General features: G+C 40.0%; 1 non-coding gene and 1 pseudogene across 1 annotated transcript; both read right to left on the reverse strand.

The window, feature by feature from the left end:
* Positions 1–6,468: 6,468 nt before the first annotated feature.
* On the reverse strand, positions 6,469–7,986 carry LOC147417164 (uncharacterized; annotated as a pseudogene).
* Positions 7,987–8,466: 480 nt separating this feature from the next.
* Positions 8,467–8,540, reverse strand: TRNAW-CCA (transfer RNA tryptophan (anticodon CCA)). Its single transcript has one exon. It is a non-coding gene; the product is annotated as a tRNA-Trp (tRNA).
* Between the last annotated feature and the right edge of the window lie 5,025 nt (positions 8,541–13,565).

Below are 13,565 nucleotides of genomic sequence, written 5' to 3' on the forward strand. Positions count from 1 at the left end.
TTCAGGAAATAAATTTTCTTACTGATATTCCTGGTACTTCCAAGTTAGGTTGGTGGCTAAATAAGGGTAAGCGCGTGTATTCAAAACACAGATCCGAGGGTTCGAATCCCACCAATTCATATCAAAAATGAGAGAGAATAATTAACGGCCCTATGTCGTACTTGATAATGATTTACTTGGTCATCCAATTTCATTATGTATGATTTCCAATATATTGTTTTACTCGTTTCATTGGATAATTGGAATTAAACACCTAAAATATGACTGATTAAGTAGCTGAAACAATTAGCAAATCTTCAATCTTTGTCAATGAACTCGGAGCTAGTCCCAATTTGCTGGTACCCTCCTCAATTGAACGAAGATTCCGCCGCTTCAAGAAAGAAAGAAATTGGGGATTTGTTTGTTATACAAGCTAACAAAACGAATGAGGAGATTGTTACGTCTGTAATAAATTGGTTTGAAGATAGGCAAAAATTTGGTGGATTAATTGGAGCTTTTCTTGAAGAAGCTACAAGAAGCTCTATGACAAATGAGAGAGATAGACGAATAAGCGTCAACGCAAACAAGGGATTATGGGCTCGGTGTGATAACTGTGGAAATATGCTTCATGTAAAATTTTCGAAACAAAATAGAAGTGTTTGTGAAGAACGCGGTTATCATCTTTCGATGAGTAGTATGGAAAGGATCGAACTCTCAATTGATCCTAACACGTGGATTCCTTTGGATGAAGACATGTCCGCAAGAGACATTTTAAGTTTCTCTGACGAGGATTCTCATGAAACTCGTATACTTCTTTCCCAAGAAAAGACAGGTTTAACCGATGCTGTTCAAACAGGTATAGGATATCCGAATGGAACACTTATAGCACCTGGCGTTATGGACTTCCATTTTATGGGAGGAAGTATGGGTTCCGTAGTGGGTGAAAAAATTACTCGTTTAATTGAATATGCCACTCAAAGGCTTCTGCCACCAGTTTTGATTCGTGCCTCTGGGGGAGCGCGTACGCAGGAAGGGACGTTGAGCTTGATGCAAATGGCTAAAATTTCTTCTGTTTTGCAACTCTATCAGGTTCAAAATAAATTGCTTTACATATCCGTTCCTACTTATCCAACCACAGGTGGTGTTACTGCCAGTTTCGGGATGTTGGGAGATATAATTATTGCCGAATCTAAAGCCTATATCGCATTTGCAGGTAAGAGGGTAATTGAATAAACGTTGCGCCAGAAGATACCTGACGGTTTTCAAGCAGCTGAATCTTTATTTGATAACGGGCTACTCGATTCAATCGTTCCACGTAATCTTCTGAAGGGTGTTTTGAGCGAAATATCTGGGCTTTACTTATCAGTTCCTTATAACAAGAATTGAGGAAAGGAAGGTTTAATTTGTTCTTGTACCACTTCCCGCGGATACGTATCTTATCTATTTACCAAGGGACGTTCCTTTGCCGTCGGTGTATTTCTCAAAGAATCCCGTGAGACAAAATATTTTAATTAAATTAATTTTGTAGATTGGGAAGCCCTTCCCTTTAAGGGACGGAGGGAATATCATTAGGTAGGTACTAGAGGGAGTAGTAGAACGGAAATACGTTGCCGTATAAATATTTTTTTTTTTTTTTGCGAGGCAATTTCACCATGACAGCATCTTACCTACCCTCCATTTTAGTACCACTAGTAGGTATATTGCTTCCAGCAGTTACAATGGCCTCTCTTTTCCTATATATAGAACGGGATGAAATCCTGTAATCTTCTCCCGAGATAGACTGAAAGTGGGTCTGCCACTCTGCTCTTCCTACAAAGTAAATTACCTATCTATCTTTAGCCAAACCCCAATCGGGGTGACCCCCATCGCCTAATACCCCTGCCTGATTTTTCCGCCAGTCAAATATGTTGGTTGATACTATCGCAATCTATGTCTCATTCTCGCTTTCAATAGAATTGGGATATAGATTGATCATCTATTGACAAGTGGAATAATTCACTTTGAAAGAGTTGACAAATCATAAACTATAGCTGCAACTTATTCCTTTATCGCCTGATGCAGGCGAAATAGAAGTAGACAAATGGACGGCAGAACAAAAGGGAGGTAGAAATAAATCCAACGATAAAATCAAAGCATTTATTACGCAATTTGAGGAAATAATAATGATGAATTCCCGCCCTACATGGATCCAAGTAGAGTTCATAAGAGGATCACGTACGTTTGTAAATTTGTGTTGGGCCTGCATCCTCGTCTGTGGAGCAACAGGTTTTTTACTCGTTGGATTTTCTAGTTGCATTGGCAAAGATCTGATCCCCATACTTTCGTCCAAACAGATTGCATTTATTCCCCAAGGTCTTGTAATGTGTTTTTACGGGATTGCCGGCCTCTTCCTTGGATTATATCTATGCTGTACCGTTTTTTGGAATGTGGGGAGCGGATATAACTATTTTGATAAGCGGGAGGGTATTTCTTCCATCTTTCGATGGGGCTTTCCTGGTAAGAACCGCCGTATACACATCCGACTCATACTGGGAGATATTGAAGCGGTTGGTTTAAGAAGTCAAGAAGGTCTTTTTCCAAGTCGGATTCTCTACCTAAAAGTGCGGGGTCGGCAAAGTATTCCTCTCACCAGAATCGGCGAAAATTCAACTCCGGAGTATATGGAGGAAAAAGCTGCCGAGCTTGCTCGTTTCTTACGTATATCAATCGAGGGATTTTGAAATTCAATCTGAAAATCCTATTTTTTTTTTACGGAAATTTTTTGCGAAATAGTGCAAAAGGGCGATAAGAAAGAAAGATTTTGAGCATATTTTAGAGAAATAGAAAATAACTTAATTTTAAAATGAGAATTTACCTGACGCGTCTCCTATTTTGTTTTGCAAATTTTCTCCCAAGGTTAATGGAGAATTAATGTATGAAATTATGTCAGTGGAAACGGACACTTATCCGATGGTTTTTAAATACCCCACATCGTTCTTTGGATAGAGCTTATGAAGCTAGTAAGCATCTGCAACCCAATTTTCCGTCTTTTACACAACTGAAGTTATTTTCCATGGCGGCGGGTAATTCTTCATGGGCCCGAGCAGCTTTTACTTTTAAAGCTACGGTTTTCAAAAAATCTAGATATGTCATATATTACAGTCTTCTGGAACACAGATTTAGTCTATCTCTTTGGGGAATACTTAAATATTCAGGGATTTATTTTTGTACGGAGATCCTTCGGTCATTTCCGAAAAAGCGCTGCAAATCCCATCCCTATCGTGTAGACGGCTATCCGGCAGGAAGTTGTTTAGATCCGCCTCTGCATGAACCTCTAGATACTTCAACTCCCAAGAAGATATCTTTAGTGTCTTGTTCTAATTCTTACATGCGTAACAAAACAGATAATGGAAAGGTAGGATCTAGGAATGTATCGGAATACAAACTCGAAGGCGATTTTGCCTCTACAAGTAAATCCATTTATTACAAGTTAAATAATCTGGAGAAAATGAATAGAAAATTAGCTTGGATCGAAGCCGTTTCGAGTGAGTTTTCTTTTTGGGAAAAACTTCGTTCCAAACAAATCTTTCCATTTCAAAATGAAAAAGATTTGATTGCAGAACCGTTTAACTACGAATTAGCAGTTTCTCACCGCCGTCCAGTAATTTACGAGTCAATTAGTTTGGTGCCTCGGTCTGTAACTCGTACCTTATCCAGATTCAAGGCGGAGTTAACAAATCAATCAAATTTAAATTTATCAGTCCATAATAAATTTGATTTAGCTAAGAACCAAGCCTCTGTTTCCCTCCAATATGTTGGATTCCTTCTCTTTCTTTTCCCGATTCAAATTGCTATAGAAAATTGGTTTTTGGAACCCCGGATTAGGGGTTGGTGGAACATACGTCAAATCCAATTATTTTCAAACGTGTTTCAGGAAGAAAACGCTTTGAAGCAGCTCCGAGAAGCAGAGGCATTATTCCGGTTAGACGATGTGATTGGCAACTTGGCAGATACGCAGTTGCAAAATTTTGATACGGATGCGCGCAACGAAACTACTCGATTAGCAATGACGTATGACGAGCTAAATATTCAGCTACTACTGCGGCTAGCAACCAACGCAATTAGCATTGCCACTTTATTTCCCCTACTGATATTCGGGCGAAAGAGACTCGCGGTTTTAAATTCCCGGATTCAAGAGTCATTTTATAGTTTAAATGACACAATGAAGGCGTTTTCCATCCTTCTATTAACTGATTTATGTGTAGGGTTTCACTCGCCCCATGGTTGGGAAATACTAGTACAGTCCCTTTTCGAATATTTTGGGTTGACTCCCAATAAATATGTAACTCCTCGCTTCGTCTCAACCTTTCCAGTTATTTTAGATACGCTATTTAAGTATTGGATCTTTCGTCACTTAAATCGAACATCTCCTTCAATTGTAGCAACTTATCATACAATGAGTGAATGACAACCATTCTTATGAATTTTTTGTTATTTCCGCTCCTTATTTAATTTAGTTGGATTTGTACCTCCCCCCTGCTCATTGTCGTTTGCCACCCGTTAGTGAGAAAATGGAAGGAATGTAGGGAAGGAAAGAATTGGAGAAGGAATAGACTTCCTAACATTCTACAATGTCACGACCTGGTTGTACAAATATTCAGGACTAATTATTGACCTATGCAAACAGCGATTACCAAAAAGTGGATGAAGGAATGGTGGATTTTATCACTGGCGGCATTAATCAGTTTTGGCAAATTAAGCTGTCCATCTGTATCAAATGCATATCCAATTTTTGCGCAACAGAACTACGAAAATCCACGCGAAGCCACAGGTCGTATTGTGTGTGCCAATTGTCATTTAGCCAAAAAAACTGTTGATCTTGAGGCTCCGCAATCTGTTCTTCCCGATACTGTATTCGAAGCAATTGTTAAGATTCCTTACGACACGTGGATAAAATAAGTACTAGCAAATGGTAAAAAGGGGGGGCTGAATGTCGGCGCCGTTCTCATCTTACCCGAAGGATTTGAATTAGCTCCCCCTAATCGTATTCCAACCGAATTAAAAAATAAATTAGGAAAATTATCGTTTCAAACTTACCGACCCGGTGAAAAAAATATAATTGTCGTAGGTCCAGTACCGGGCAAGTTATACAGCGAGATTATATTCCCAGTTTTATCACCAGACCCCGGTACCAATAAAGAAGCACATTTTTTAAAATACCCTATTTACGTAGGGGGAAACAGGGGGAGGGGACAAATCTATCCGGATGGGAGCAAGAGTAACAACACGGTTTATACCGCTTCAGCGACGGGAAAAATAAAGAGGATTACTCGGAAAGAGGGAAAAGGTGGGTACGAAATTATCATTGAGGAGTCATCCGGGGGTCGTGAAGCAATTGATGTTGTACCTCCCGGCCCCGAACTTATTGTTTCGGAAGGTGAGTTTGTTAAAGCGGATCAACCGTTAACTAATAACCCCAATGTCGGGGGATTCGGTCAGGGAGAAGTAGAAATCGTACTACAAGATCCCCGTCGGATCCAAGGTCTCTTAGCTTTCTTTGCATCGGTTGTTTTAGCACAGATTTTTCTTGTGCTTAAGAAGAAACAGTTTGAAAAAGTCCAGTTGGCTGAAATGAATTTCTGATTACATCCTTTTCCGGGATCCACCCCCCCCCTCACAGCAGATAAACCATTTGAATCGCTGCTCTACCGGGTGTATGAAAAAACGTCATTTCTTACTTCGTTACTCGGGGGTTCCGGACGTGATCTGTTAATTGTTAGCAGTTAGTCAATTTGAGCAGGTGTTCTTGGATAAACAAACGAGGGAGAGGTCAGCTTACAATTTACATAGTGGGATGTGTATGGTCAGTTGTACCTGCTGATGGACAAGTTGATTTGGAGAATTTTGCAGAGTCGGGAATGTTGGTGAAATCGGCACCACCAACACTCCCGAGACTACCAAAATGTCTTTCCCAGGGTAATTAATTTACGCTATTTTTAACCCGACTCTGTCAGATTTGAATCAGCAATTTACAAATGCAGCGGAATAAATGAAGAGAGAGGTTGAAAACAAAAATTCTGACGAACTCACTTACATATTAATAATTTTTAATAAAAAATTTTGTTGATTTATCAGTATATAGGTAGTATGCTAAAAATTTTGAAATAATACTAATAGGATTAGTTACTAGCAAAGTTTGCTACGTATACGTAAAGATTTAATCTTTTTTTTTTCCTCTCCTCTTTCTTAGTTAGAAAGAGAAGAAAAACCGGAAACTTTGTTTGTGAAATTGGAATTTGGTACAACTTTCCTACTTAATTCACAGTTGAAGCAGGGGAAAAGGTAGGTGTTGACTACTTACTGACTTACACCTCCACAAATTTTTTCTAGAGAGATGATCCTAACCCCGAATAAGCTCCGTAAAAAAATACACCCGGCAAACCTATCACAAGTGTACCGGCTACAGTACCTACCAACCGCAAGGGAACCCTTCCAGTGGTATTTGTCATCTGCCACCACGCCTCCTTCCCGTTCCTTCTCTTTATAGCTGTTAACCGGCCGCGACTCCAGACATGAACGGTCACAAATAATTGGGATCTCGATCTTTTCCAGACAATTTTGTCTAAATTCTAATTAAAGAAATAGTTGGAAGAAGGAACGGCAAGTACGAAAATCAGCAATAGTCCCCGATAAAGGCTTGTACGATTCGGCTCCACGCTCTGCTTATTTGGATTTGGTTGTGTCGTATATTCAGGGCTCGCCAAAAACTATCTCTGAATGAATTGCGTAGCTGATATAGACCCTGGGGAGAAAACCGTAGGTACAGCTAATCCATGGACAGCCAACCATCTAACAGTGAAAATTGGATAAGTTTTATCTAAAGCCGTTGGTTTCTCCTAAAAGGATTTTGTGAATGCATCAACTTGTTCTAGCGAGTCGAAGCGACCAGTTATTAGAGGAACTTCTTGTCGGCTCTCCGAAAAATATTCGTTTGGCCGGGGGCTTCCAGAAACGTCGTAAGCTAAACCTGTACTTACAGACAGCCAGCCTGCGATAAACGGGGAGGGTATAGTAATGCTGTGAATGACCCAGTATCGAATACTAGTGATGATGTCGGCGAAGGGGCGCTCTCCTGTATTCCCAGACATGTTTAACTCCGTATCTATCTATCTTGTAATATCAAAAAGACTTCGGTTGTTTCCCGAATGGAGGAAAGGAGGTCAAAGGGGTCGAGGGAAGAGATGCGAGATGCACCGGCAAAAACAAAACCCTTTGAGGGAACGGGAACTCCTATAAATTAGGTTGTCACTATTATACCCGAGGTATACTCAAAATATGCTGGGTCAGTATAGCTATTTCACGTACAATGCGGCAAGGTTACCCGTTACAAGATCAACATCTGATCTAATACTGGTAAAATCTTCGTTTTTACCTATCGTCGTTCATCTAACACGTAAACAATACGGATGGGACTATAGGGCCCGGCTTCCAAGCGATGCAGTAAACCTGTAAACATTAGCAGCAATCTTTCCTGATTGTACTGCCCCGTAAGGTCCCCTGCCCGCGCATAATCGGGCAAGCAAGGCATTACCTTTTTCTACGCACATTGGACCCACAATTAAAAAATTTGAGGAATAGTCCAAAGAAATGGCGAAGACTGATTCCTCAACTACGTAGCTATCGGCCTCGTGGAGGATGAATTCGAAGTATGATTTCCCCGAATCTGCAAAATTGAAAAATTTTAATCTCCCAGACATACACTTGATTAGATATAACGTACCATATTTAAGATTTAAGTAAACAACTTTGATTTGGGGACTCGGGATGATAAACTACCCAAGAAAGTTATATACTAACCCATCTGCTAGACAATCTTGTATTCAGATATATGTTCACTTCACTAAGCTACTTTGCTTTTCTGATGCTCGCATTAACTTTTACCCTAGCTCTATTTGTTGGATTGAACAAAATTCAGATTCTGCAACTCATTACATCATTACTACTTCTCGAAGATAAGAGGAGATCAAAACTAGAAAGGGTCTTTAACACATATCGATTACTAATCCGTCGCACCTACCAACAATCAATTACTAGTTAATGTGTAAGGTATTTTGGTAAGTATTTGTTTGTATCAAATGTTTACAAATTGAAATGGTTGAAGCATTACTCTCTGGAATTGTGTTAGGTTCGATTCCAATAACCCTAGCTGGATTATTTGTAACTGCATACCTTCAATACCGACGGGGCGATCAATTAGATATTCGATGAATATCTAGTTAGATATCGTCCTAAACAAAAGGGATATTTTGGGATTGGGAAGGTAAATGAATTAAAAATATATATGGCGAAAGCCCCCCCCCCCTCCCACCACTATTCCTTTCGAGTATTTTCTGTCCGTATTTCAAAAACAATTAGCAGATGTGGAAGATCGCTTCTACAACGATAATCTTTAGTTCTACGTCCACTTCAATTTTGGGGCGTATCGCTTAAGCAATCCCTAGCAGTAGGCACGCCCTGCAGGATTCGAACCTACGACATCGGGTTTTGGAGACCCGCGTTCTACCGTACTGAACTAAAGGCGCCTCTTTCTGGAAGGGGTTACTTTGACCTATGAAGGAAGTGGGAGTTGCAGCATCTTTCCTCCCCAGCGTGAAGGGAAGAAAAAAGTGTTGACTTCCCTTTTTTTTTTTGTAGGGAGAAAGGAGGTAGAGATCAAGTAAGTGGGGCAACAACTGTCACCCCTGCCAGTTGTTCCACGTATAGGAGATAGGGATGACGGGATTTGAACCTGCGACATTTTGTACCCAAAACAAACACGCTACCGAGCTGCGTTACATCCCTTTTGGTTGTACTTGATACCATCAACCCCTTGCTTGTTATTCGATCCAATTGATTATAATCTTTTCCCACGAATACTGGCTACCGTCGAAGTAGGAATGCATTTTTTGGGAAGCTGCTAATCCCTGCCCTCTCTTTATTTTAATTCCCACTTTTCATTCTCTACACCACTTCTCGACTTAGTATTCTGGAGTCGGGTACTGGAAAAAACTTTATTCTTCTTTCAAGTAAATGTGAGAATTTGATTTAGATATAGTTAGATTTTAAGTAGTAAAGCTGGTGAGGATAAAGGCAAGTAGGTAGGGAAATAAAAAATTGATAAGAAGGAGGATTCCAATGCAACATGTAAAAATATATCTTTCCACAGCCCCTGTTGTAGCTACAATATGGTTTGGCTTACTGGCTGGTTTATTAATAGAAACAAATCGATTCTTTCCGGATGCTTTATTATTTCCATTTCCCTAACTTATTGTTATTAACTAAACCAAAGGAGCCGTGTAGGAACCATACGAAGTGAGAACTCTATGGTTCGTCATACACGTAATAATGACTCAATTTAGTGATGGGAGTGTTTAATCTATTTACTTCATAGGTCGAAACTTCGTAAGTAGTTCGTTTCTATTGCTATGGATCTACATGCGACCCTCACCCCCTCTTTTTGGGGAAACTAATTAAATTAGAGTACATCTGATTCCATGGCCAATACTAAAGATGCAAGGGTAACTATTGCTTTGGAATGTACAAGTTGTATTCAGAGAAAAACCAGTGGAAAATCCGCGGGTCTTTGCCGATACACTACACGTAAAAATCGTCGTAACACACCCGCTCGGCTGGAGTCAGAGAAGTATTGCTTCCATTGTCACAAGCATACCTTGCACAAAGAGTCGAAGAAGTAAAAAAAAAAAAAAAAAATTGCAATTGGTTCGGAGGGAATTGATATCCAACATAAGTAAATATCGGTAGTTACAAAGAAATATCATGAATAAATCTAGACACTCTTCCCGTAGGCGTTCTCCGTCCATTCGTTCTGATGAAACTATTGATTACAAGAATACGAGTCTACTTCGTCGATTCGTGAGTGAGCAAGGCAAAATATTATCAAGACGAATGAATAGATTGACCTCGAAGCAGCAACGTTTGATAGCTACGGCAATAAAAAGAGCCCGCATCTTGGCCTTGCTGCCCTTTTCAAATAACGAAAGTTAGATTATTAAATAGAATAAATTAATCTCTAGCAGATTCTTTAACTTATCAAATGAGCATTTACCGCGAAACAGATGCAATTCAAGGTAGTTTTGAGTTTTGTTGAGTCAAACCGATCGATATCTACGAGGTAGTCTGTCCTTCCGCCCCCCCCCCTTTTTTTTTACTACGAGAAATACGTAACTCAATTTGGAATTTGGTTTATTCGCCTCTCTTCTGTCTAAATGAGACTTAGAGAGGCGTAACTTTACCGCCGCGGATCATCAAATTTTTATTTTGCTAACTTTTTCTATGATCATAGAAAAACAGTAGGCATCTGGAGTAGCGATTTGAGCAAGTGTCTTGCGATTCAAGGCAATCCGATTTTTGTACAAACTATGAATTACCGAACTGTGGGTAATTCCATCTCTCCGCGCTGCTGCATTAATCCGAGCAATCCAGAGACGGCGAAAGGCTCTTTTGCTATTATTTTTATCTACATAAGCATAAGCTAAAGACCTACCCCTTCGCTGGTTTGCCGTTCTAAACAATTTTGAATGAGCCCCCCGAAAACCGGACACAAAATCGAGAATGTTTTTGCGATACTTCCGAGCCACAGATCCTCGTTTTACTCTAGTCGTTATACGTATAGCCTCACAAAAATCTCAGATTTTCAATAAAAAAAAAATAATCTATTGATTTTCTAGTTCTTCCATTTCTTTAAATAGTTTTACTTCAACATCCGTAACTAGAGATGTCAATTTTGGGAGTGATAAACTCCGTATCTTCAAAGCATAATTACTCAAATAACTCATTGAAGTTTTTGAAACCCCAACCGCAGATTTCTACTTTGCTTGTTAAGGGTTTCAACGCCACATACCATGTATCCTTCAAACTAGTTGCCTCATGTTCTGCCGAGGGGTGTAAGTAAGTTGCAATACCTTTTTCCTCTTTTTATTCTTACCTCATGTGAGAATTAGATATTCCAATGGCTTTTGCTACTCCGGCTTTCCTTTCCGCAAGTACTCCGATACTCACCTTCCCGCCTACTAGGCTAAAAGGCATACGTTGTACCAAAAATGTTACAGATTCCGATGTTTCCGTGGTCAATTTGTCTTGGCAGTTGGATCCCCCCTATATACCGGAGTATAGACTTGTTCCGAGATCGGATAAGTGGAACTACTGTTGGTGGGCCGCACGATCCCCAATATTTCACTCAGCTTCTTGACGCTTTTTGAATCAGATTTCTTAGTTGATAAAGGAAATCATATGTATAGTTGCGATATTTTATCCGGGGGTTAGCAGAATGGCTGACCCTAGTTGTTGCCGCCGAGGTGTAATTGGCAAAGTAGGTGTGAAAGTTGATACCACCAGCCCAGCCCGACTTCGTTTGATAACTAAATTTTTATTATTACCGATTTACCTCCACCTTCCCAAATTGAAAAGATCGGGTTCGCACCGATTTCAACCACGAATTGCTATTTCCCATCGAAACAGGTGGATTATGAATTTTTTACCACTTCATCTGGTAGATTATCCTGCAGCATTGATCTCCAAATAGTTTAGGTTCTCGATCCAAACAAGTCACACATACACCCTAGTACACACTCCCCGCCGTTGGGGGCACCCACGAAGAGCGGGGGATTTCGTCCCACTCTCCAGCCGTTGCCTCGCCTTCCTAATAAGTTGTTGGTTTGTCGGCATGCTTGAAAACGCAGAAGATTGATCCGGTTTGAAAGATTCTCAACCAATTGGTAAAATTTGACGCATTTTCACACCCAATAAGACCTTTATATTTCCGACCTATCAGAAATAACTTTGCAAATCTGTTTCTATCTGCTTCTAAAGGGGTGAATCATTAACTTAAAATACATGAAACTGCGAAGAAAAAAAAATTGAATTTCGGGTAATTTTTTTTTTCAATGAATCTTCAGCGTGAAACATTTTCCACCGCTACTAGATCCGCAACACCGTAATCCTGGGCTTCTTCCGCTGACAAAAATACATCTCTTTCCATGTCCTCGGAAATTAACCACAAAGGTTTGCCAGTTCTTTGGGCATAAACTTTGGTTATACAATCACGTAGTTTCGACGCTTCCTCCGCTTCCATGACACATTCTCCAGCCTGTCCGTCATAATATGAACTAGCGGGTTGATGAATCATCACCCTGATTAGGTGACTCTGATTAAGTCTAACTGTACAAGCAGATATTCTGCATACGGCTACCTCATACAACTGCAGTTTAAAGCCAACGAAGTTTGCCTACTTTGATAAATTTATAAGTAAATAAATAGAAATCTATAACTATATTGATTTCTATTTAGGAATTAATCGTTCTTTTGCAGGCCTTTGCTTACTTCGTTGTCGGTCCCTCCCTCACTCTTTCCATACTACATGTATGAAATGGCATTGTTGTATTTCACCATCCTTCCCTATGGAGTACTACGATGGCTCCGTCACTTAATTGCCTTTGCAATCCCGAAGTTTGCTATGTATACCCCCGATGGACGAAGGAATCAACACTGTTCGAATCCCAAATTCTGTTTTTTACTGGAAGGAGAAGAAAAAAAAAAGTTAGGATTTTGATACACCATATATCTTATATGACTTATGACGCTAAGATATATTGAATTTAATCTATGGCAAATCTAACACGAGTTAAAAAGATTTCCTTGATTCCGTTTATCTTTTCAGTACTTCGCTATTTTAATTTTAACTAAATATGTGTGGTGTGGAGAAAATCACTAAGTACTGGTTGCCATGCTATTGTTACCTCAATCGAGCGAAGGCAAAATATTAATTTAGACAAATCATTGGCGCCAAGCGTGGGGCAGTGCTATACGTCTGGTAATCTCTCCTCCAGCCGAAATAGAAGATCCCATTGAAGCGGCGAGTCCCATGCAAATAGTATGTACATCTGGTACAACAAATTGCATCGCGTCGTAAACAGATATTCCGGCTAATACTGCCCCGCCGGGGGAATTTACATACGAATACATATCTTTGGCCTGATCTTCGCTATTTAGATACATCATGATACCAATAAGTTGATTGGCAATTTCGTCATCGACTTGTTGACCTAGGAAAAGAAGCCTTTCTCGATAAAGCCGGTTGATCGGGATAGGTTCCCCCCCCCCGGAACCGTGTAGGTATTGTTGGAAACATACGGCTCTAATGGCTTCCGCAAGAGGAAATAGGAGCAGGGTGGAGGCGCGGGAAAGGATGGATTTTTTCTACACCAAGTTTTCAATCCTGCCCAATTGGGGCAATCTCGCTTTTTCGTTCAAGTTTGTCTGGCCCGTTTGTTTTGAACATCTTGAACTACGTTGCAACTGGCAGTTGGTGCACCGATTGTGCCAAATTCTTCCCCCCCGCACCAATTCATTTCTGTCCGACATTGAGGCCTTCCTTCTAATACAAGGAATCCTTAGGTTCATTTACTACCCCGAAGGGGATAAATCTTGATCACTACTCGTACATATGGAACAAGTAGTTTTTCTCTCCCTCCATTTCATCTATTTTCACATCTCATAGGTTCAAAAAAAAAAAAAAAAAACCTGTTCAATGTTCAAATAGATAAATAATT

This window comes from Adiantum capillus-veneris, unplaced genomic scaffold (genome assembly GCF_014529385.1).
Source record: "Adiantum capillus-veneris isolate H3 unplaced genomic scaffold, ASM1452938v2 Hic_scaffold_325, whole genome shotgun sequence".
Taxonomy (NCBI): domain Eukaryota; kingdom Viridiplantae; phylum Streptophyta; class Polypodiopsida; order Polypodiales; family Pteridaceae; genus Adiantum; species Adiantum capillus-veneris.